General features: G+C 43.5%; 1 pseudogene across 1 annotated transcript in view; it reads left to right on the forward strand.

The window, feature by feature from the left end:
• LOC311100397 (kelch domain-containing protein 3-like) overlaps window positions 1–24,858 on the forward strand; it is a 388,555-nt pseudogene that overhangs the window by 182,085 nt on the left and 181,612 nt on the right. The window contains exon 10 of the transcript XR_014615747.1: window positions 12,731–12,809. The product of XR_014615747.1 is annotated as a kelch domain-containing protein 3-like (transcript). The remainder of the gene's footprint in view (window positions 1–12,730; window positions 12,810–24,858) is intronic.

The raw sequence follows: 24,858 nt of genomic DNA on the forward strand, positions 1-24,858 counted from the left end.
CAGTCTGAACTCTACCCCCTCTGAGCTTGTCTACTGAATCAGTCTGAACTCTACCCCCCTCTAACCTTCTACTGAATCAGTCTGAACTCTACCCCCCCCTCTGACCTGGTCTACTGAATCAGTCTGAACTCTACCCCCCTCTGAGCTGGTCTCCTGAATCAGTCTGAACTCTACCTCCCTCTGACCTTCTACTGAATCAGTCTGAACTCTACCCCCCTCTAATCTTCTACTGAATCAGTCTGAACTCTACCCCCCTCTGAGCTAGTCTACTGAATCAGTCTGAACTCTACCCCCCTCTAACCTTCTACTGAATCAGTCTGAACTCTACCCCCCTCTGACCTTCTACTGAATCAGTCTGAACTCTACCCCCCTCTGAGCTGGTCTACTGAATCAGTCTGAACTCTACCCCCCTCTAATCTTCTACTGAATCAGTCTGAACTATACCCCCCTCTGAGCTGGTCTACTGAATCAGTCTGAACTCTACCCCCCTCTGAGCTGGTCTACTGAATCAGTCTGAACTCTACCCCCCTCTAACCTTCTACTGAATCAGTCTGAACTCTACCCCCCCCTCTGACCTGGTCTACTGAATCAGTCTGAACTCTACCCCCCTCTGAGCTGGTCTCCTGAATCAGTCTGAACTCTACCCCCCTCTGACCTTCTACTGAATCAGTCTGAACTCTACCCCCCTCTGACCTTCTACTGAATCAGTCTGAACTCTACCCCCCTCTGACCTTCTACTGAATCAGTCTGAACTCTACCCCCCTCTGAACTTCTACTGAATCAGTCTGAACTCTACCCCCCTCTGACCTTCTACTGAATCAGTCTGAACTCTACCCCCCTCTGAGCTGGTCTACTGAATCAGTCTGAACTCTACCCCCCTCTCAGCTGGTCTACTGAATCAGTCTGAACTCTACCCCCCTCTGAGCTGGTCTACTGAATCAGTCTGAACTCTACCCCCCTCTGACCTTCTACTGAATCAGTCTGAACTCTACCCCCTCTGAACTTCTACTGAATCAGTCTGAACTCTACCCCCCTCTGACCTTCTACTGAATCAGTCTGAACTCTACCCCCCTCTGAGCTGGTCTACTGAATCAGTCTGAACTCTACCCCCCTCTAACCTTCTACTGAATCAGTCTGAACTCTACCCCCCTCTGAGCTGGTCTACTGAATCAGTCTGAACTCTACCCCCCTCTGAGCTTCTACTGAATCAGTCTGAACTCTACCCCCCTCTGAGCTGGTCTACTGAATCAGTCTGAACTCTACCCCCCTCTGACCTTCTACTGAATCAGTCTGAACTCTACCCCCCTCTGACCTTCTACTGAATCAGTCTGAACTCTACCCCCCTCATACCTTGTCTACTGAATCAGTCTGAACTCTACCCCCCTCTGACCTTCTACTGAATCAGTCTGAACTCTACCCCCCTCTGACCTTCTACTGAATCAGTCTGAACTCTACCCCCCTCTGACCTGGTCTACTGAATCAGTCTGAACTCTACCCCCCTCTGACCTTCTACTGAATCAGTCTGAACTCTACCCCCCTTTGAGCTGGTCTACTGAATCAGTCTGAACTCTACCCCCCTCTGAGCTGGTCTACTGAATCAGTCTGAACTCTACCGCCCTCTGAGCTGGTCTACTGAATCAGTCTGAACTCTACCCCCCTCTGAGCTGGACTACTGAATCAGTCTGAACTCTACCCCCCTCTGACCTTCTACTGAATCAGTCTGAACTCTACCCCCCTCTGAGCTGGTCTACTGAATCAGTCTGAACTCTACCCCCCTCTAATCTTCTACTGAATCGCTCTGAACTCTACCCCCCTCTGAGCTGGTCTACTGAATCAGTCTGAACTCTACCCCCCTCTGAGCTGGTCTACTGAATCAGTCTGAACTCTACCCCCCTCTGACCTTCTACTGAATCAGTCTGAAATCTACCCCCCTCTGAACTTCTACTGAATCAGTCTGAACTCTACCCCCCTCTGAACTTCTACTGAATCAGTCTGAACTCTACCCCCCTCTGACCTTCTACTGAATCAGTCTGAACTCTACCCCCCTCTGAGCTGGTCTACTGAATCAGTCTGAACTCTACCCCCCTCTAATCTTCTACTGAATCAGTCTGAACTCTACCCCCCTCTGAGCTGGTCTACTGAATCAGTCTGAACTCTAGCCCCCTCTGACCTTCTACTGAATCAGTCTGAACTCTACCCCCCTCTGAACTTCTACTGAATCAGTCTGAACTCTACCCCCCTCTAATCTTCTACTGAATCAGTCTGAACTCTACCCCCCTCTGAGCTGGTCTACTGAATCAGTCTGAACTCTACCCCCCTCTGAGCTGGTCTACTGAATCAGTCTGAACTCTACCTCCCTCTAATCTTCTACTGAATCAGTCTGAACTCTACCCCCCTCTGAGCTGGTCTACTGAATCAGTCTGAACTCTACCCCTCTGACCTTCTACTGAATCAGTCTGAACTCTACCCCCCTCTGAGCTGGTCTACTGAATCAGTCTGAACTCTACCCCCTCTGACCTTCTACTGAATCAGTCTGAACTCTACCCCCCTCTGACCTTCTACTGAATCAGTCTGAACTCTACCCCCCTCTGAGCTGGTCTACTGAATCAGTCTGAACTCTACCCCCCTCTGAGCTGGTCTACTGAATCAGTCTGAACTCTACCCCCCTCTAATCTTCTACTGAATCAGTCTGAACTCTACCCCCCTCTAATCTTCTACTGAATCAGTCTGAACTCTACCCCCCTCTCAGCTGGTCTACTGAATCAGTCTGAACTCTACCCCCCTCTGAGCTGGTCTACTGAATCAGTCTGAACTCTACCCCCCTCTGAGCTGGTCTACTGAATCAGTCTGAACTCTACCCCCCTCTGAGCTGGTCTACTGAATCAGTCTGAACTCTACCCCCCTCTGACCTTCTACTGAATCAGTCTGAACTCTACCCCCCTCTGAGCTTCTACTGAATCAGTCTGAACTCTACCCCCCTCTGACCTTCTACTGAATCAGTCTGAACTCTACCCCCCTCTGAGCTGGTCTACTGAATCAGTCTGAACTCTACCCCCCTCTGAGCTGGTCTACTGAATCAGTCTGAACTCTACCCCCCTCTGACCTTCTACTGAATCAGTCTGAACTCTACCCCCCTCTGAACTTCTACTGAATCAGTCTGAACTCTACCCTCCTCTGACCTGGTCTACTGAATCAGTCTGAACTCTACCCCCCTCATACCTTGTCTACTGAATCAGTCTGAACTCTACCCCCCTCTCAGCTGGTCTACTGAATCAGTATGAACTCTACCCCCCTCTAACCTTCTACTGAATCAGTCTGAACTCTACCCCCCTCTGAGCTGGTCTACTGAATCAGTCTGAACTCTACCCCCCTCTGACCTTCTACTGAATCAGTCTGAACTCTACCCCCCTCTGAGCTGGTCTACTGAATCAGTCTGAACTCTACCCTCCTCTAACCTTCTACTGAATCAGTATGAACTCTACCCCCCTCTGAGCTGGTCTACTGAATCAGTCTGAACTCTACCCCCCTCTAACCTTCTACTGAATCAGTCTGAACTCTAGCCCCCTCTGGGCTGGTCTACTGAATCAGTCTGAACTCTACCCCCCTCTGACCTTCTACTGAATCAGTCTGAACTCTACCCCCTCTAACCTTCTACTGAATCAGTCTGAACTCTACCCCCCTCTGACTTTCTACTGAATCAGTCTGAACTCTACCCCCCTTTGAGCTGGTCTACTGAATCAGTCTGAACTCTACCCCCTCTGAGCTTGTCTACTGAATCAGTCTGAACTCTACCCCCCTCTAACCTTCTACTGAATCAGTCTGAACTCTACCCCCCCCTCTGACCTGGTCTACTGAATCAGTCTGAACTCTACCCCCCTCTGAGCTGGTCTCCTGAATCAGTCTGAACTCTACCTCCCTCTGACCTTCTACTGAATCAGTCTGAACTCTACCCCCCTCTAATCTTCTACTGAATCAGTCTGAACTCTACCCCCCTCTGAGCTAGTCTACTGAATCAGTCTGAACTCTACCCCCCTCTAACCTTCTACTGAATCAGTCTGAACTCTACCCCCCTCTGACCTTCTACTGAATCAGTCTGAACTCTACCCCCCTCTGAGCTGGTCTACTGAATCAGTCTGAACTCTACCCCCCTCTAATCTTCTACTGAATCAGTCTGAACTATACCCCCCTCTGAGCTGGTCTACTGAATCAGTCTGAACTCTACCCCCCTCTGAGCTGGTCTACTGAATCAGTCTGAACTCTACCCCCCTCTAACCTTCTACTGAATCAGTCTGAACTCTACCCCCCCCTCTGACCTGGTCTACTGAATCAGTCTGAACTCTACCCCCCTCTGAGCTGGTCTCCTGAATCAGTCTGAACTCTACCCCCCTCTGACCTTCTACTGAATCAGTCTGAACTCTACCCCCCTCTGACCTTCTACTGAATCAGTCTGAACTCTACCCCCCTCTGACCTTCTACTGAATCAGTCTGAACTCTACCCCCCTCTGAACTTCTACTGAATCAGTCTGAACTCTACCCCCCTCTGACCTTCTACTGAATCAGTCTGAACTCTACCCCCCTCTGAGCTGGTCTACTGAATCAGTCTGAACTCTACCCCCCTCTCAGCTGGTCTACTGAATCAGTCTGAACTCTACCCCCCTCTGAGCTGGTCTACTGAATCAGTCTGAACTCTACCCCCCTCTGACCTTCTACTGAATCAGTCTGAACTCTACCCCCTCTGAACTTCTACTGAATCAGTCTGAACTCTACCCCCCTCTGACCTTCTACTGAATCAGTCTGAACTCTACCCCCCTCTGAGCTGGTCTACTGAATCAGTCTGAACTCTACCCCCCTCTAACCTTCTACTGAATCAGTCTGAACTCTACCCCCCTCTGAGCTGGTCTACTGAATCAGTCTGAACTCTACCCCCCTCTGAGCTTCTACTGAATCAGTCTGAACTCTACCCCCCTCTGAGCTGGTCTACTGAATCAGTCTGAACTCTACCCCCCTCTGACCTTCTACTGAATCAGTCTGAACTCTACCCCCCTCTGACCTTCTACTGAATCAGTCTGAACTCTACCCCCCTCATACCTTGTCTACTGAATCAGTCTGAACTCTACCCCCCTCTGACCTTCTACTGAATCAGTCTGAACTCTACCCCCCTCTGACCTTCTACTGAATCAGTCTGAACTCTACCCCCCTCTGACCTGGTCTACTGAATCAGTCTGAACTCTACCCCCCTCTGACCTTCTACTGAATCAGTCTGAACTCTACCCCCCTTTGAGCTGGTCTACTGAATCAGTCTGAACTCTACCCCCCTCTGAGCTGGTCTACTGAATCAGTCTGAACTCTACCGCCCTCTGAGCTGGTCTACTGAATCAGTCTGAACTCTACCCCCCTCTGAGCTGGACTACTGAATCAGTCTGAACTCTACCCCCCTCTGACCTTCTACTGAATCAGTCTGAACTCTACCCCCCTCTGAGCTGGTCTACTGAATCAGTCTGAACTCTACCCCCCTCTAATCTTCTACTGAATCGCTCTGAACTCTACCCCCCTCTGAGCTGGTCTACTGAATCAGTCTGAACTCTACCCCCCTCTGAGCTGGTCTACTGAATCAGTCTGAACTCTACCCCCCTCTGACCTTCTACTGAATCAGTCTGAAATCTACCCCCCTCTGAACTTCTACTGAATCAGTCTGAACTCTACCCCCCTCTGAACTTCTACTGAATCAGTCTGAACTCTACCCCCCTCTGACCTTCTACTGAATCAGTCTGAACTCTACCCCCCTCTGAGCTGGTCTACTGAATCAGTCTGAACTCTACCCCCCTCTAATCTTCTACTGAATCAGTCTGAACTCTACCCCCCTCTGAGCTGGTCTACTGAATCAGTCTGAACTCTAGCCCCCTCTGACCTTCTACTGAATCAGTCTGAACTCTACCCCCCTCTGAACTTCTACTGAATCAGTCTGAACTCTACCCCCCTCTAATCTTCTACTGAATCAGTCTGAACTCTACCCCCCTCTGAGCTGGTCTACTGAATCAGTCTGAACTCTACCCCCCTCTGAGCTGGTCTACTGAATCAGTCTGAACTCTACCTCCCTCTAATCTTCTACTGAATCAGTCTGAACTCTACCCCCCTCTGAGCTGGTCTACTGAATCAGTCTGAACTCTACCCCTCTGACCTTCTACTGAATCAGTCTGAACTCTACCCCCCTCTGAGCTGGTCTACTGAATCAGTCTGAACTCTACCCCCTCTGACCTTCTACTGAATCAGTCTGAACTCTACCCCCCTCTGACCTTCTACTGAATCAGTCTGAACTCTACCCCCCTCTGAGCTGGTCTACTGAATCAGTCTGAACTCTACCCCCCTCTGAGCTGGTCTACTGAATCAGTCTGAACTCTACCCCCCTCTAATCTTCTACTGAATCAGTCTGAACTCTACCCCCCTCTAATCTTCTACTGAATCAGTCTGAACTCTACCCCCCTCTCAGCTGGTCTACTGAATCAGTCTGAACTCTACCCCCCTCTGAGCTGGTCTACTGAATCAGTCTGAACTCTACCCCCCTCTGAGCTGGTCTACTGAATCAGTCTGAACTCTACCCCCCTCTGAGCTGGTCTACTGAATCAGTCTGAACTCTACCCCCCTCTGACCTTCTACTGAATCAGTCTGAACTCTACCCCCCTCTAACCTTCTACTGAATCAGTCTGAACTCTACCCCCCTCTAACCTTCTACTGAATCAGTCTGAACTCTACCCCCCTCTGAGCTGGTCTACTGAATCAGTCTGAACTCTACCCCCCTCTGAGCTGGTCTACTGAATCAGTCTGAACTCTACCCCCCTCTGACCTTCTACTGAATCAGTCTGAACTCTACCCCCCTCTGACCTTCTACTGAATCAGTCTGAACTCTACCCCCCTCTGACCTTCTACTGAATCAGTCTGAACTCTACCCCCCTCTGACCTTCTACTGAATCAGTCTGAACTCTACCCCCCTCTGACCTTCTACTGAATCAGTCTGAACTCTACCCCCCTCATACCTTGTCTACTGAATCGGTCTGAACTCTACCCCCCTCTGAGCTGGTCTACTGAATCAGTCTGAACTCTACCCCCCTCTGACCTTGTCTACTGAATCAGTCTGAACTCTACCCCCCTCTGACCTGGTCTACTGAATCAGTCTGAACTCTACCCCCCTCTGAGCTGGTCTACTGAATCAGTCTGAACTCTACCCCCCTCTGAGCTGGTCTACTGAATCAGTCTGAACTCTACCCCCCTCTGAGCTGGTCTACTGAATCAGTCTGAACTCTACCCCCCTCTGACCTCCTACTGAATCAGTCTGAACTCTACCCCCCTCTGAGCTGGTCTACTGAATCAGTCTGAACTCTACCCCCCTCTGGGCTGGTCTACTGAATCAGTCTGAACTCTACCCCCCTCTGACCTTCTACTGAATCAGTCTGAACTCTACCCCCCTCTGACCTTCTACTGAATCAGTCTGAACTCTACCCCCTCTGACCTTCTACTGAATCAGTCTGAACTCTACCCCCCTCTGACCTTCTACTGAATCAGTCTGAACTCTACCCCCCTCTGACCTTCTACTGAATCAGTCTGAACTCTACCCCCCTCTGAGCTGGTCTACTGAATCAGTCTGAACTCTACCCCCCTCTGACCTGGTCTACTGAATCAGTCTGAACTCTACCCCCCTCTGACCTCCTACTGAATCAGTCTGAACTCTACCCCCCTCTGAGCTGGTCTACTGAATCAGTCTGAACTCTACCCCCCTCTGAGCTGGTCTACTGAATCAGTCTGAACTCTACCCCCCTCTAATCTTCTACTGAATCAGTCTGAACTCTACCCCCCTCTGAGCTGGTCTACTGAATCAGTCTGAACTCTACCCCCCTCTGAGCTGGTCTACTGAATCAGTCTGAACTCTACCCCCCTCTGAGCTGGTCTCCTGAATCAGTCTGAACTCTACCCCCCTCTGACCTTCTACTGAATCAGTCTGAACTCTACCCCCCTCTGAGCTGGTCTACTGAATCAGTCTGAACTCTACCCCCCTCTGAGCTGGTCTACTGAATCAGTCTGAACTCTACCCCCCTCTAATCTTCTACTGAATCAGTCTGAACTCTACCCCCCTCTGAGCTGGTCTACTGAATCAGTCTGAACTCTACCCCCCTCTGAGCTGGTCTACTGAATCAGTCTGAACTCTACCCCCCTCTGAGCTGGTCTCCTGAATCAGTCTGAACTCTACCCCCCTCTGACCTTCTACTGAATCAGTCTGAACTCTACCCCCCTCTGACCTTCTACTGAATCAGTCTGAACTCTACCCCCCTCTGACCTTCTACTGAATCAGTCTGAACTCTACCCCCCTCTGAACTTCTACTGAATCAGTCTGAACTCTACCCCCCTCTGACCTTCTACTGAATCAGTCTGAACTCTACCCCCCTCTGAGCTGGTCTACTGAATCAGTCTGAACTCTACCCCCCTCTCAGCTGGTCTACTGAATCAGTCTGAACTCTACCCCCCTCTGAGCTGGTCTACTGAATCAGTCTGAACTCTACCCCCCTCTGACCTTCTACTGAATCAGTCTGAACTCTACCCCCTCTGAACTTCTACTGAATCAGTCTGAACTCTACCCCCCTCTGACCTTCTACTGAATCAGTCTGAACTCTACCCCCCTCTGAGCTGGTCTACTGAATCAGTCTGAACTCTACCCCCCTCTAACCTTCTACTGAATCAGTCTGAACTCTACCCCCCTCTGAGCTGGTCTACTGAATCAGTCTGAACTCTACCCCCCTCTGAGCTTCTACTGAATCAGTCTGAACTCTACCCCCCTCTGAGCTGGTCTACTGAATCAGTCTGAACTCTACCCCCCTCTGACCTTCTACTGAATCAGTCTGAACTCTACCCCCCTCTGACCTTCTACTGAATCAGTCTGAACTCTACCCCCCTCATACCTTGTCTACTGAATCAGTCTGAACTCTACCCCCCTCTGACCTTCTACTGAATCAGTCTGAACTCTACCCCCCTCTGAGCTGGTCTACTGAATCAGTCTGAACTCTACCCCCCTCTGACCTTCTACTGAATCAGTCTGAACTCTACCCCCTCTAACCTTCTACTGAATCAGTCTGAACTCTACCCCCCTCTGACCTTCTACTGAATCAGTCTGAACTCTACCCCCCTCTGAGCTGGTCTACTGAATCAGTCTGAACTCTACCCCCCTCTGACCTGGTCTACTGAATCAGTCTGAACTCTACCCCCCTCTGACCTTCTACTGAATCAGTCTGAACTCTACCCCCCTCTGACCTGGTCTACTGAATCAGTCTGAACTCTACCCCCCTCTGACCTTCTACTGAATCAGTCTGAACTCTACCCCCCTTTGAGCTGGTCTACTGAATCAGTCTGAACTCTACCCCCCTCTGAGCTGGTCTACTGAATCAGTCTGAACTCTACCGCCCTCTGAGCTGGTCTACTGAATCAGTCTGAACTCTACCCCCCTCTGAGCTGGACTACTGAATCAGTCTGAACTCTACCCCCCTCTGACCTTCTACTGAATCAGTCTGAACTCTACCCCCCTCTGAGCTGGTCTACTGAATCAGTCTGAACTCTACCCCCCTCTAATCTTCTACTGAATCGCTCTGAACTCTACCCCCCTCTGAGCTGGTCTACTGAATCAGTCTGAACTCTACCCCCCTCTGAGCTGGTCTACTGAATCAGTCTGAACTCTACCCCCCTCTGACCTTCTACTGAATCAGTCTGAAATCTACCCCCCTCTGAACTTCTACTGAATCAGTCTGAACTCTACCCCCCTCTGAACTTCTACTGAATCAGTCTGAACTCTACCCCCCTCTGACCTTCTACTGAATCAGTCTGAACTCTACCCCCCTCTGAGCTGGTCTACTGAATCAGTCTGAACTCTACCCCCCTCTAATCTTCTACTGAATCAGTCTGAACTCTACCCCCCTCTGAGCTGGTCTACTGAATCAGTCTGAACTCTAGCCCCCTCTGACCTTCTACTGAATCAGTCTGAACTCTACCCCCCTCTGAACTTCTACTGAATCAGTCTGAACTCTACCCCCCTCTAATCTTCTACTGAATCAGTCTGAACTCTACCCCCCTCTGAGCTGGTCTACTGAATCAGTCTGAACTCTACCCCCCTCTGAGCTGGTCTACTGAATCAGTCTGAACTCTACCTCCCTCTAATCTTCTACTGAATCAGTCTGAACTCTACCCCCCTCTGAACTGGTCTACTGAATCAGTCTGAACTCTACCCCCCTCTGACCTTCTACTGAATCAGTCTGAACTCTACCCCCCTCTGACCTTCTACTGAATCAGTCTGAACTCTACCCCCCTCTGAGCTTGTCTACTGAATCAGTCTGAACTCTACCCCCCTCTAACCTTCTACTGAATCAGTCTGAACTCTACCCCCCTCTGAGCTGGTCTACTGAATCAGTCTGAACTCTACCCCCCTCTGACCTCCTACTGAATCAGTCTGAACTCTACCCCCCTCTGAGCTGGTCTACTGAATCAGTCTGAACTCTACCCCCTCTGACCTTCTACTGAATCAGTCTGAACTCTACCCCCCTCTGACCTGGTCTACTGAATCAGTCTGAACTCTACCCCCTCTGACCTTCTACTGAATCAGTCTGAACTCTATCCCCCTCTGACCTGGTCTACTGAATCAGTCTGAACTCTACCCCCTCTGACCTTCTACTGAATCAGTCTGAACTCTACCCCCCTCTGAGCTGGTCTACTGAATCAGTCTGAACTCTACCCCCCTCTGACCTTCTACTGAATCAGTCTGAACTCTACCCCCCTCTGAGCTGGTCTACTGAATCAGTCTGAACTCTACCCCCCTCTGAGCTGGTCTACTGAATCAGTCTGAACTCTACCCCCCTCTGAGCTGGTCTACTGAATCAGTCTGAACTCTACCCCCCTCTAATCTTCTACTGAATCAGTCTGAACTCTACCCCCCTCTAATCTTCTACTGAATCAGTCTGAACTCTACCCCCCTCTCAGCTGGTCTACTGAATCAGTCTGAACTCTACCCCCCTCTGAGCTGGTCTACTGAATCAGTCTGAACTCTACCCCCCTCTGAGCTGGTCTACTGAATCAGTCTGAACTCTACCCCCCTCTGAGCTGGTCTACTGAATCAGTCTGAACTCTACCCCCCTCTGACCTTCTACTGAATCAGTCTGAACTCTACCCCCCTCTAACCTTCTACTGAATCAGTCTGAACTCTACCCCCCTCTAACCTTCTACTGAATCAGTCTGAACTCTACCCCCCTCTGAGCTGGTCTACTGAATCAGTCTGAACTCTACCCCCCTCTGAGCTGGTCTACTGAATCAGTCTGAACTCTACCCCCCTCTGACCTTCTACTGAATCAGTTTGAACTCTACCCCCCTCTGACCTTCTACTGAATCAGTCTGAACTCTACCCCCCTCTGACCTTCTACTGAATCAGTCTGAACTCTACCCCCCTCATACCTTGTCTACTGAATCGGTCTGAACTCTACCCCCCTCTGAGCTGGTCTACTGAATCAGTCTGAACTCTACCCCCCTCTGACCTTGTCTACTGAATCAGTCTGAACTCTACCCCCCTCTGAGCTGGTCTACTGAATCAGTCTGAACTCTACCCCCCTCTGAGCTGGTCTACTGAATCAGTCTGAATTCTACCCCCCTCTGAGCTGGTCTACTGAATCAGTCTGAACTCTACCCCCCTCTGACCTCCTACTGAATCAGTCTGAACTCTACCCCACTCTAAGCTGGTCTACTGAATCAGTCTGAACTCTACCCCCCTCTGAGCTGGTCTACTGAATCAGTCTGAACTCTACCCCCCTCTGACCTTCTACTGAATCAGTCTGAACTCTACCCCCCTCTGACCTCCTACTGAATCAGTCTGAACTCTACCCCCCTCTGACCTTCTACTGAATCAGTCTGAACTCTACCCCCCTCTGACCTTCTACTGAATCAGTCTGAACTCTAGCCCCCTCTGGGCTGGTCTACTGAATCAGTCTGAACTCTACCCCCCTCTGACCTGGTCTACTGAATCAGTCTGAACTCTACCCCCCTCTGAGCTGGTCTACTGAATCAGTCTGAACTCTACCCCCCTCTGAGCTGGTCTACTGAATCAGTCTGAACTCTACCCCCCTCTAATCTTCTACTGAATCAGTCTGAACTCTACCCCCCTCTGAGCTGGTCTACTGAATCAGTCTGAACTCTACCCCCCTCTGAGCTGGTCTACTGAATCAGTCTGAACTCTACCCCCTCTGACCTGGTCTACTGAATCAGTCTGAACTCTACCCCCCTCTGAGCTGGACTACTGAATCAGTCTGAACTCTACCCCCCTCTAACCTTCTACTGAATCAGTCTGAACTCTACCCCCCTCTGAGCTGGTCTACTGAATCAGTCTGAACTCTACCCCCCTCTGACCTTCTACTGAATCAGTCTGAACTCTACCCCCCTCTGGGCTGGTCTACTGAATCAGTCTGAACTCTACCCCCCTCTGAGCTGGTCTACTGAATCAGTCTGAACTCTACCCCCCTCTGAGCTGGTCTACTGAATCAGTCTGAACTCTACCCCCCTCTGAGCTGGTCTACTGAATCAGTCTGAACTCTACCCCCCTCTGAGCTGGTCTACTGAAGATGTTTAATAGCTCAAAAAAATTGACTATCTCTGTGGGTCTTTGTGTGAATGACCTCCTGTGACCATGTTAAAGGTGTTTATCTGTCCTCCCTTCCAGGTCCTAATCTGAAGACATTATGCAAGCTAGCTGTTATTAACTACAGTCTTGACCAGGGAGGTCTACCACACGACATCAGGTAATTCCTCCTCTTCTTCCTCTCCTCTCTCTCTTCTCTCTCTTCTCTCCTCTTCTTCCTCTCCTCTCTCTTTTCTCTCTCTTCTTCCTCTCCTCTCTCTCTTCTCTCTCTTCTCTCCTCTTCTTCCTCTCCTCTCTCTCTTCTCTCTCTTCTCTCCTCTTCTGCCTTCCCCCAACCGTTGTTCATCACCTTTTTATATTCTTGTTGCTATAGCACAGCCTTGCCAGTGTCTCGTCCGATAATATGGTCATGGTTTCATGGTCCACACTAATGTTCTGCATGTCATCTGTTACCACCACTACTAATGTTATAATAATGTTCTGCATGTCATCTGTTACCACTACTACTAATGTTTTACATGTCATCTGCTACCACTACTACTAATGTTCTGCATGTCAGCTGTTACCACTACTACTAATGTTCTAATAATGTTCTGCATGTCATCTGTTACCACTACTACTAATGTTCTAATAATGTTCTACATGTCAGCTGCTACCACTACTACTAATGTTCTAATAATGTTCTACATGTCATCTGCTACCACTACTACTAATGTTCTAATAATGTTCTGCATGTCATCTGTTACCACTACTACTAATGTTCTAATAATGTTCTGCATGTCAGCTGTTACCACTACTACTAATGTTCTAATAATGTTCTGCATGTCATCTGCTACCACTACTAATAATGTTCTGCATGTCATCTGCTACCACTACTACTAATGTTCTAATAATGTTCTGCATGTCATCTGCTACCACTACTAATAATGTTCTGCATGTCATCTGTTACCACTACTACTAATGTTCTAATAATGTTCTGCATGTCATCTGCTACCACTACTAATAATGTTCTGCATGTCATCTGTTACCACTACTACTAATGTTCTAATAATGTTCTACATGTCATCTGCTACCACTACTACTAATGTTCTAATAATGTTCTGCATGTCAGCTGTTACCACTACTACTAATGTTCTAATAATGTTCTACATGTCATCTGCTACCACTACTACTAATGTTCTAATAATGTTCTACATGTCATCTGCTACCACTACTATTAATGTTCTAATAATGTTCTGCATGTCATCTGCTACCACTACTACTAATGTTCTGCATGTCATCTGCTACCACTACTACTAATGTTCTACTAATGTTCTGCATGTTATCTGCTACCACTACTACTAATGTTCTAATAATGTTCTGCATGTCAGCTGCTACCACTACTACTAATGTTCTGCATGTCATCTGCTACCACTACTACTAATGTTCTGCATGTCATCTGCTACCACTACTACTAATGTTCTACTAATGTTCTGCATGTCATCTGTTACCACTACTACTAATGTTCTACTAATGTTCTACATGTCATCTGCTACCACTACTACTAATGTTCTACTAATGTTCTGCATGTCATCTGCTACCACTACTACTAATGTTCTAATAATGTTCTACATGTCAGCTGCTACCACTACTACTAATGTTCTGCATGTCATCTGTTACCACTACTACTAATGTTCTAATAATGTTCTGCATGTCATCTGCTACCACTACTACTAATGTTCTAATAATGTTCTGCATGTCAGCTGTTACCACTACTACTAATGTTCTAATAATGTTCTGCATGTCATCTGTTACCACTACTACTAATGTTCTAATAATGTTCTACATGTCAGCTGCTACCACTACTACTAATGTTCTAATAATGTTCTGCATGTCAGCTGCTACCACTACTTCTAATGTTCTAATAATGTTCTGCATGTCATCTGCTACCACTACTACTAATGTGCTGCATGTCATCTGTTACCACTACTACTAATGTTCTAATATTGTTCTGCATGTCATCTGTTACCACTACTACTAATGTTCTAATATTGTTCTGCATGTCATCTGTTACCACTACTAATAATGTTCTGCATGTCATCTGCTACCACTACTACTAATGTTCTAATATTGTTCTGCATGTCATCTGCTACCACTACTACTAATGTGCTGCATGTCATCTGCTACCACTACTACTAATGTTCTAATAATGTTCTGCATGTCAGCTGTTACCACTACTACTAATGTTCTACATGTCATCTGCTACCACTACTACTAATGTTCTAATAATGTTCCGCATGTCATCTGTTACCACTACTACTAATGTTCTAATAATGTTCTGCATGTCAGCTGCTACCACTACTACTAATGTTCTAATAATGTTCTACATGTAATCTGCTACCACTACTACTAATGTTCTAATATTGTTCTGCATGTCATCTGCTACCACTACTACTAATGTGCTGCATGTCATCTGCTACCACTACTACTAATGTTCTAATAATGTTCTACATGTCATCTGTTACCACTACTACTAATGTTCTGCATGTCAGCTGTTACCACTACTACTAATGTTCTAATAATGTTCTACATGTCAGCTGCTACCACTACTACTAATGTTCTAATAATGTTCTGCATGTCATCTGTTACCACTACTACTAATGTTCTAATAATGTTCTGCATGTCATCTGTTACCACTACTACTAATGTTCTAATAATGTTCTACATGTCAGCTGTTACCACTACTACTAATGTTCTAATAATGTTCTACATGTCAGCTGCTACCACTACTACTAATGTTCTAATAATGTTCTGCATGTCATCTGCTACCACTACTACTAATGTTCTAATATTGTTCTGCATGTCATCTGCTACCACTACTACTAATGTTCTACATGTCATCTGTTACCACTACTACTAATGTGCTGCATGTCATCTGTTACCACTACTACTAATGTTCTAATAATGTTCTGCATGTCATCTGCTACCACTACTACTAATGTTCTAATATTGTTCTGCATGTCATCTGCTACCACTACTACTAATGTTCTAATATTGTTCTGCATGTCATCTGCTACCACTACTACTAATGTGCTGCATGTCATCTGCTACCACTACTACTAATGTTCTGCATGTCATCTGTTACCACTACTACTAATGTTCTAATAATGTTCTGCATGTCAGCTGTTACCACTACTACTAATGTTCTAATAATGTTCTGCATGTCATCTGCTACCACTACTACTAATGTTCTGCATGTCATCTGTTACCACTACTACTAATGTTCTGCATGTCATCTGTTACCACTACTACTAATGTTCTAATAATGTTCTGCATGTCATCTGCTACCACTACTACTAATGTTCTGCATGTCATCTGTTACCACTACTACTAATGTTCTGCATGTCATCTGCTACCACTACTACTAATGTTCTGCATGTCATCTGTTACCACTACTACTAATGTTCTAATAATGTTCTACATGTCATCTGCTACCACTACTACTAATATTCTAATAATGTTCTGCATGTCATCTGCTACCACTACTACTAATATTCTGCATGTCATCCGCTACCACTACTACTAATATTCTGCATGTCATCTGCTACCACTACTACTAATGTTCTGCATGTCATCTGTTACCACTACTACTAATGTTCTAATAATGTTCTACATGTCATCTGCTACCACTACTACTAATGTTCTGCATGTCATCCGCTACCACTACTACTAATATTCTGCATGTCATCTGCTACCACTACTACTAATGTTCTGCATGTCATCTGTTACCACTACTACTAATGTTCTAATAATGTTCTACATGTCATCTGTTACCACTACTACTAATGTTCTGCATGTCATCTGTTACCACTACTACTAATGTTCTAATAATGTTCTGCATGTCATCTGTTACCACTACTACTAATGTTCTGCATGTCATCTGTTACCACTACTACTAATGTTCTGCATGTCATCTGTTACCACTACTACTAATGTTCTAATAATGTTCTGCATGTCAGCTGCTACCACTACTACTAATGTTCTAATAATGTTCTGCATGTCATCTGCTACCACTACTACTAATGTTCTGCATGTCATCTGCTACCACTACTACTAATGTTCTGCATGTCATCTGCTACCACTACTACTAATGTTCTAATAATGTACTGCATGTCATCTGCTACCACTACTACTAATGTTCTGCATGTCATCTGCTACCACTACTACTAATGTTCTGTATGTCATCTGCTACCACTACTACTAATGTTCTGCATGTCATCTGCTACCACTACTACTGATGTTCTGCATGTCATCTGTTGCCACTACCACTAATGTTCTAATAATGTTCTGCATGTCATCTGTTACCACTACTACTAATGTTCTAATAATGTTCTACATGTCATCTGTTACCACTACTACTAATGTTCTAATAATGTTCTACATGTCATCTGTTACCACTACTACTAATGTTCTAATAATGTTCTACATGTCAGCTGCTACCACTACTACTAATGTTCTAATATTGTTCTGCATGTCATCTGTTACCACTACTACTAATGTTCTAATAATGTTCTACATGTCAGCTGCTACCACTACTACTAATGTTCTAATATTGTTCTGCATGTCATCTGTTACCACTACTACTAATGTTCTGCATGTCATCTGTTACCACTACTACTAATGTTCTGCATGTCATCTGCTACCACTACTACTAATGTTCTGCATGTCATCTGTTACCACTACTACTAATGTTCTAATAATGTTCTGCATGTCATCTGTTACCACTACTACTAATGTTCTGCATGTCATCTGTTACCACTACTACTAATGTTCTGCATGTCTTCTGTTACCACTACTATTAATGTTCTAATAATGTTCTGCATGTCAGCTGCTACCACTACTACTAATGTTCTAATAATGTTCTACATGTCAGCTGCTACCACTACTACTAATGTTCTTATAATGTTCTGCATGTCATTTGTTACCACTACTACTAATGTTCTGCATGTCATCTGTTACCACTACTACTAATGTTCTAATAATGTTCTGCATGTCAGCTGCTACCACTACTACTAATGTTCTAATAATGTTCTGCATGTCATCTGTTACCACTAATACTAATGTTCTAATAATGTTCTGCATGTCATCTGCTACCACTACTACTAATGTTCTAATAATGTTCTGCATGTCATCTGTTACCACTACTACTAATGTTCTGCATGTCATCTGTTACCACTACTACTAATGTTCTGCATGTCATCTGCTACCACTACTACTAATGTTCTAATAATGTTCTGCATGTCATCTGTTACCACTACTACTAATGTTCTGCATGTCATCTGTTACCACTACTACTAATGTTCTAATAATGTTCTGCCTGTCATCTGCTACCACTACTACTAATGTTCTGCATGTCATCTGCTACCACTACTACTAATGTTCTAATAATGTTCTGCATGTCATCTGCTACCACTACTACTAATGTTCTAATAATGTTCTGCATGTCAGCTGTTACCACTACTACTAATGTTCTAATAATGTTCTGCATGTCATCTGCTACCACTACTACTAATATTCTAATAATGTTCTGCATGTCATCTGCTACCACTACTACTAATATTCTGCATGTCATCTGTTACCACTACTACTAATGTTCTAATAATGTTCTGCATGTCATCTGCTACCACTACTACTAATATTCTGCATGTCATCTGCTACCACTACTACTAATGTTCTGCATGTCATCTGCTACCACTACTACTAATGTTCTACTAATGTTCTACATGTCATCTGTTACCACTACTACTAATGTTCTGCATGTCATCTGCTACCACTACTACTAATGTTCTGCATGTCATCTGTTACCACTACTACTAATGTTCTGCATGTCATCTGCTACCACTACTACTAATGTTCTAATAATGTTCTGCATGTCAGCTGTTACCACTACTACTAATGTTCTAATAATGTTCTGCATGTCATCTGCTACCACTACTACTAATGTTCTGCATGTCATCTGTTACCACTACTACTAATGTTCTAATAATGTTCTGCATGTCATCTGTTACCACTACTACTAATGTTCTAATAATGTTCTGCATGTCATCTGTTACCACTACTACTAATATTCTAATAATGTTCTGCATGTCATCTGTTACCACTACTACTAATGTTCTGCATGTCATCTGTTACCACTACTACTAATGTTCTACATGTCATCTGCTACCACTACTACTAATGTTCTAATAATGTTCTGCATGTCATCTGTTACCACTACTACTAATGTTCTAATAATGTTCTGCATGTCATCTGTTACCACTACTACTAATATTCTAATAATGTTCTGCATGTCATCTGTTACCACTACTACTAATGTTCTGCATGTCATCTGTTACCACTACTACTAATGTTCTGCATGTCATCTGTTACCACTACTACTAATGTTCTGCATGTCTTCTGTTACCACTACTACTAATGTTCTAATAATGTTCTGCATGTCATCTGTTACCACTACTACTAATGTTCTGCATGTCATCTGTTACCACTACTACTAATGTTCTGCATGTCATCTGTTACCACTACTACTAATGTTCTAATAATGTTCTGCATGTCAGCTGCTACCACTACTACTAATGTTCTAATAATGTTCTGCATGTCATCTGCTACCACTACTACTAATGTTCTGCATGTCATCTGCTACCACTACTACTAATGTTCTGCATGTCATCTGCTACCACTACTACTAATGTTCTAATAATGTACTGCATGTCATCTGCTACCACTACTACTAATGTTCTGCATGTCATCTGCTACCACTACTACTAATGTTCTGTATGTCATCTGCTACCACTACTACTAATGTTCTGCATGTCATCTGCTACCACTACTACTGATGTTCTGCATGTCATCTGTTGCCACTACCACTAATGTTCTAATAATGTTCTGCATGTCATCTGTTACCACTACTACTAATGTTCTAATAATGTTCTACATGTCATCTGTTACCACTACTACTAATGTTCTAATAATGTTCTACATGTCATCTGTTACCACTACTACTAATGTTCTAATAATGTTCTACATGTCAGCTGCTACCACTACTACTAATGTTCTAATATTGTTCTGCATGTCATCTGTTACCACTACTACTAATGTTCTAATAATGTTCTACATGTCAGCTGCTACCACTACTACTAATGTTCTAATATTGTTCTGCATGTCATCTGTTACCACTACTACTAATGTTCTGCATGTCATCTGTTACCACTACTACTAATGTTCTGCATGTCATCTGCTACCACTACTACTAATGTTCTGCATGTCATCTGTTACCACTACTACTAATGTTCTAATAATGTTCTGCATGTCATCTGTTACCACTACTACTAATGTTCTGCATGTCATCTGTTACCACTACTACTAATGTTCTGCATGTCTTCTGTTACCACTACTATTAATGTTCTAATAATGTTCTGCATGTCAGCTGCTACCACTACTACTAATGTTCTAATAATGTTCTACATGTCAGCTGCTACCACTACTACTAATGTTCTTATAATGTTCTGCATGTCATTTGTTACCACTACTACTAATGTTCTGCATGTCATCTGTTACCACTACTACTAATGTTCTAATAATGTTCTGCATGTCAGCTGCTACCACTACTACTAATGTTCTAATAATGTTCTGCATGTCATCTGTTACCACTAATACTAATGTTCTAATAATGTTCTGCATGTCATCTGCTACCACTACTACTAATGTTCTAATAATGTTCTGCATGTCATCTGTTACCACTACTACTAATGTTCTGCATGTCATCTGTTACCACTACTACTAATGTTCTGCATGTCATCTGCTACCACTACTACTAATGTTCTAATAATGTTCTGCATGTCATCTGTTACCACTACTACTAATGTTCTGCATGTCATCTGTTACCACTACTACTAATGTTCTAATAATGTTCTGCCTGTCATCTGCTACCACTACTACTAATGTTCTGCATGTCATCTGCTACCACTACTACTAATGTTCTAATAATGTTCTGCATGTCATCTGCTACCACTACTACTAATGTTCTAATAATGTTCTGCATGTCAGCTGTTACCACTACTACTAATGTTCTAATAATGTTCTGCATGTCATCTGCTACCACTACTACTAATATTCTAATAATGTTCTGCATGTCATCTGCTACCACTACTACTAATATTCTGCATGTCATCTGTTACCACTACTACTAATGTTCTAATAATGTTCTGCATGTCATCTGCTACCACTACTACTAATATTCTGCATGTCATCTGCTACCACTACTACTAATGTTCTGCATGTCATCTGCTACCACTACTACTAATGTTCTACTAATGTTCTACATGTCATCTGTTACCACTACTACTAATGTTCTGCATGTCATCTGCTACCACTACTACTAATGTTCTGCATGTCATCTGTTACCACTACTACTAATGTTCTGCATGTCATCTGCTACCACTACTACTAATGTTCTAATAATGTTCTGCATGTCAGCTGTTACCACTACTACTAATGTTCTAATAATGTTCTGCATGTCATCTGCTACCACTACTACTAATGTTCTGCATGTCATCTGTTACCACTACTACTAATGTTCTAATAATGTTCTGCATGTCATCTGTTACCACTACTACTAATGTTCTAATAATGTTCTGCATGTCATCTGTTACCACTACTACTAATATTCTAATAATGTTCTGCATGTCATCTGTTACCACTACTACTAATGTTCTGCATGTCATCTGTTACCACTACTACTAATGTTCTACATGTCATCTGCTACCACTACTACTAATGTTCTAATAATGTTCTGCATGTCATCTGTTACCACTACTACTAATGTTCTAATAATGTTCTGCATGTCATCTGTTACCACTACTACTAATATTCTAATAATGTTCTGCATGTCATCTGTTACCACTACTACTAATGTTCTGCATGTCATCTGTTACCACTACTACTAATGTTCTGCATGTCATCTGCTACCACTACTACTAATGTTCTAATAATGTTCTGCATGTCATCTGTTACCACTACTACTAATATTCTGCATGTCATCTGCTACCACTACTACTAATGTTCTAATAATGTTCTGCATGTCATCTGTTACCACTACTACTAATGTTCTGCATGTCATCTGCTACCACTACTACTAATGTTCTAATAATGTTCTGCATGTCATCTGTTACCACTACTACTAATATTCTGCATGTCATCTGTTACCACTACTACTAATGTTCTAATAATGTTCTGCATGTCATCTGTTACCACTACTACTAATGTTCTGCATGTCATCTGCTACCACTACTACTAATATTCTAATAATGTTCTGCATGTCAGCTGTTACCACTACTATTAATATTCTAATAATGTTCTGCATGTCATCTGTTACCACTACTACTAATGTTCTAATAATGTTCTGCATGTCATCTGTTACCACTACTACTAATATTCTAATAATGTTCTGCATGTCATCTGCTACCACTACTACTAATGTTCTAATAATGTTCTGCATGTCATCTGTTACCACTACTACTAATGTTCTAATAATGTTCTGCATGTCAGCTGCTACCACTACTACTAATGTTCTAATAATGTTCTGCATGTCAGCTGTTACCACTACTACTAATGTTCTAATATTGTTCTGCATGTCATCTGTTACCACTACTAATAATGTTCTGCATGTCATCTGCTACCACTACTACTAATGTGCTGCATGTCATCTGTTACCACTACTACTAATGTTCTGCATGTCTTCTGTTACCACTACTATTAATGTTCTAATAATGTTCTGCATGTCATCTGTTACCACTACTACTAATGTTCTAATAATGTTCTACATGTCAGCTGCTACCACTACTACTAATGTTCTGATAATGTTCTGCATGTCATCTGTTACCACTACTACTAATGTTCTAATAATGTTCTGCATGTCAGCTGCTACCACTACTACTAATGTTCTAATAATGTTCTGCATGTCATCTGTTACCACTACTACTAATGTTCTAATAATGTTCTACATGTCATCTGCTACCACTACTACTAATGTTCTGCATGTCATCTGCTACCACTACTACTAATGTTCTGCATGTCATCTGCTACCACTACTACTAATGTTCTGCATGTCTTCTGTTACCACTACTATTAATGTTCTAATAATGTTCTGCATGTCAGCTGCTACCACTACTACTAATGTTCTAATAATGTTCTACATGTCAGCTGCTACCACTACTACTAATGTTCTAATAATGTTCTGCATGTCATCTGTTACCACTACTACTAATGTTCTAATAATGTTCTGCATGTCATCTGCTACCACTACTACTAATGTTCTAATAATGTTCTACATGTCATCTGTTACCACTACTATTAATGTTCTAATAATGTTCTGCATGTCAGCTGCTACCACTACTACTAATGTTCTAATAATGTTCTACATGTCAGCTGCTACCACTACTACTAATGTTCTAATAATGTTCTGCATGTCATCTGTTACCACTACTACTAATGTTCTGCATGTCATCTGTTACCACTACTACTAATGTTCTAATAATGTTCTACATGTCATCTGCTACCACTACTACTAATGTTCTAATAATGTTCTGCATGTCATCTGCTACCACTTCTACTAATGTTCTAATAATGTTCTACATGTCAGCTGCTACCACTACTACTAATGTTCTGATAATGTTCTGCATGTCATCTGTTACCACTACTACTAATGTTCTAATAATGTTCTGCATGTCAGCTGCTACCACTACTACTAATGTTCTAATAATGTTCTGCATGTCATCTGTTACCACTACTACTAATGTTCTAATAATGTTCTACATGTCATCTGCTACCACTACTACTAATGTTCTGCATGTCATCTGCTACCACTACTACTAATGTTCTGCATGTCATCTGCTACCACTACTACTAATGTTCTGCATGTCTTCTGTTACCACTACTATTAATGTTCTAATAATGTTCTGCATGTCAGCTGCTACCACTACTACTAATGTTCTAATAATGTTCTACATGTCAGCTGCTACCACTACTACTAATGTTCTAATAATGTTCTGCATGTCATCTGTTACCACTACTACTAATGTTCTAATAATGTTCTGCATGTCATCTGCTACCACTACTACTAATGTTCTAATAATGTTCTACATGTCATCTGTTACCACTACTATTAATGTTCTAATAATGTTCTGCATGTCAGCTGCTACCACTACTACTAATGTTCTAATAATGTTCTACATGTCAGCTGCTACCACTACTACTAATGTTCTAATAATGTTCTGCATGTCATCTGTTACCACTACTACTAATGTTCTGCATGTCATCTGTTACCACTACTACTAATGTTCTAATAATGTTCTACATGTCATCTGCTACCACTACTACTAATGTTCTAATAATGTTCTGCATGTCATCTGCTACCACTTCTACTAATGTTCTAATAATGTTCTGCATGTCAGCTGTTACCACTACTACTAATGTTCTGCATGTCATCTGCTACCACTACTATTAATGTTCTAATAATGTTCTGCATGTCATCTGCTACCACTACTATTAATGTTCTAATAATGTTCTGCATGTCATCTGCTACCACTACTATTAATGTTCTAATAATGTTCTGCATGTCATCTGTTACCACTACTACTAATGTTCTAATAATGTTCTGCATGTCAGCTGTTACCACTACTACTAATGTTCTGCATGTCATCTGCTACCACTACTATTAATGTTCTAATAATGTTCTGCATGTCATCTGCTACCACTACTATTAATGTTCTAATAATGTTCTGCATGTCATCTGCTACCACTACTATTAATGTTCTAATAATGTTCTGCATGTCATCTGTTACCACTACTACTAATATTCTGCATGTCATCTGCTACCACTACTACTAATGTTCTGCATGTCATCTGTTACCACTACTACTAATGTTCTAATAATGTTCTGCATGTCATCTGTTACCACTACTACTAATGTTCTGCATGTCATCTGCTACCACTACTACTAATATTCTAATAATGTTCTGCATGTCATCTGTTACCACTACTACTAATGTTCTGCATGTCATCTGTTACCACTACTACTAATGTTCTAATAACGTTCTACATGTCATCTTCTACCACTACTACTAATGTTCTAATAATGTTCTGCATGTCAGCTGTTACCACTACTACTAATGTTC

This window comes from Coregonus lavaretus, assembly GCF_964263955.1.
Source record: "Coregonus lavaretus genome assembly, chromosome: 25".
NCBI classification, from domain to species: domain Eukaryota; kingdom Metazoa; phylum Chordata; class Actinopteri; order Salmoniformes; family Salmonidae; genus Coregonus; species Coregonus lavaretus.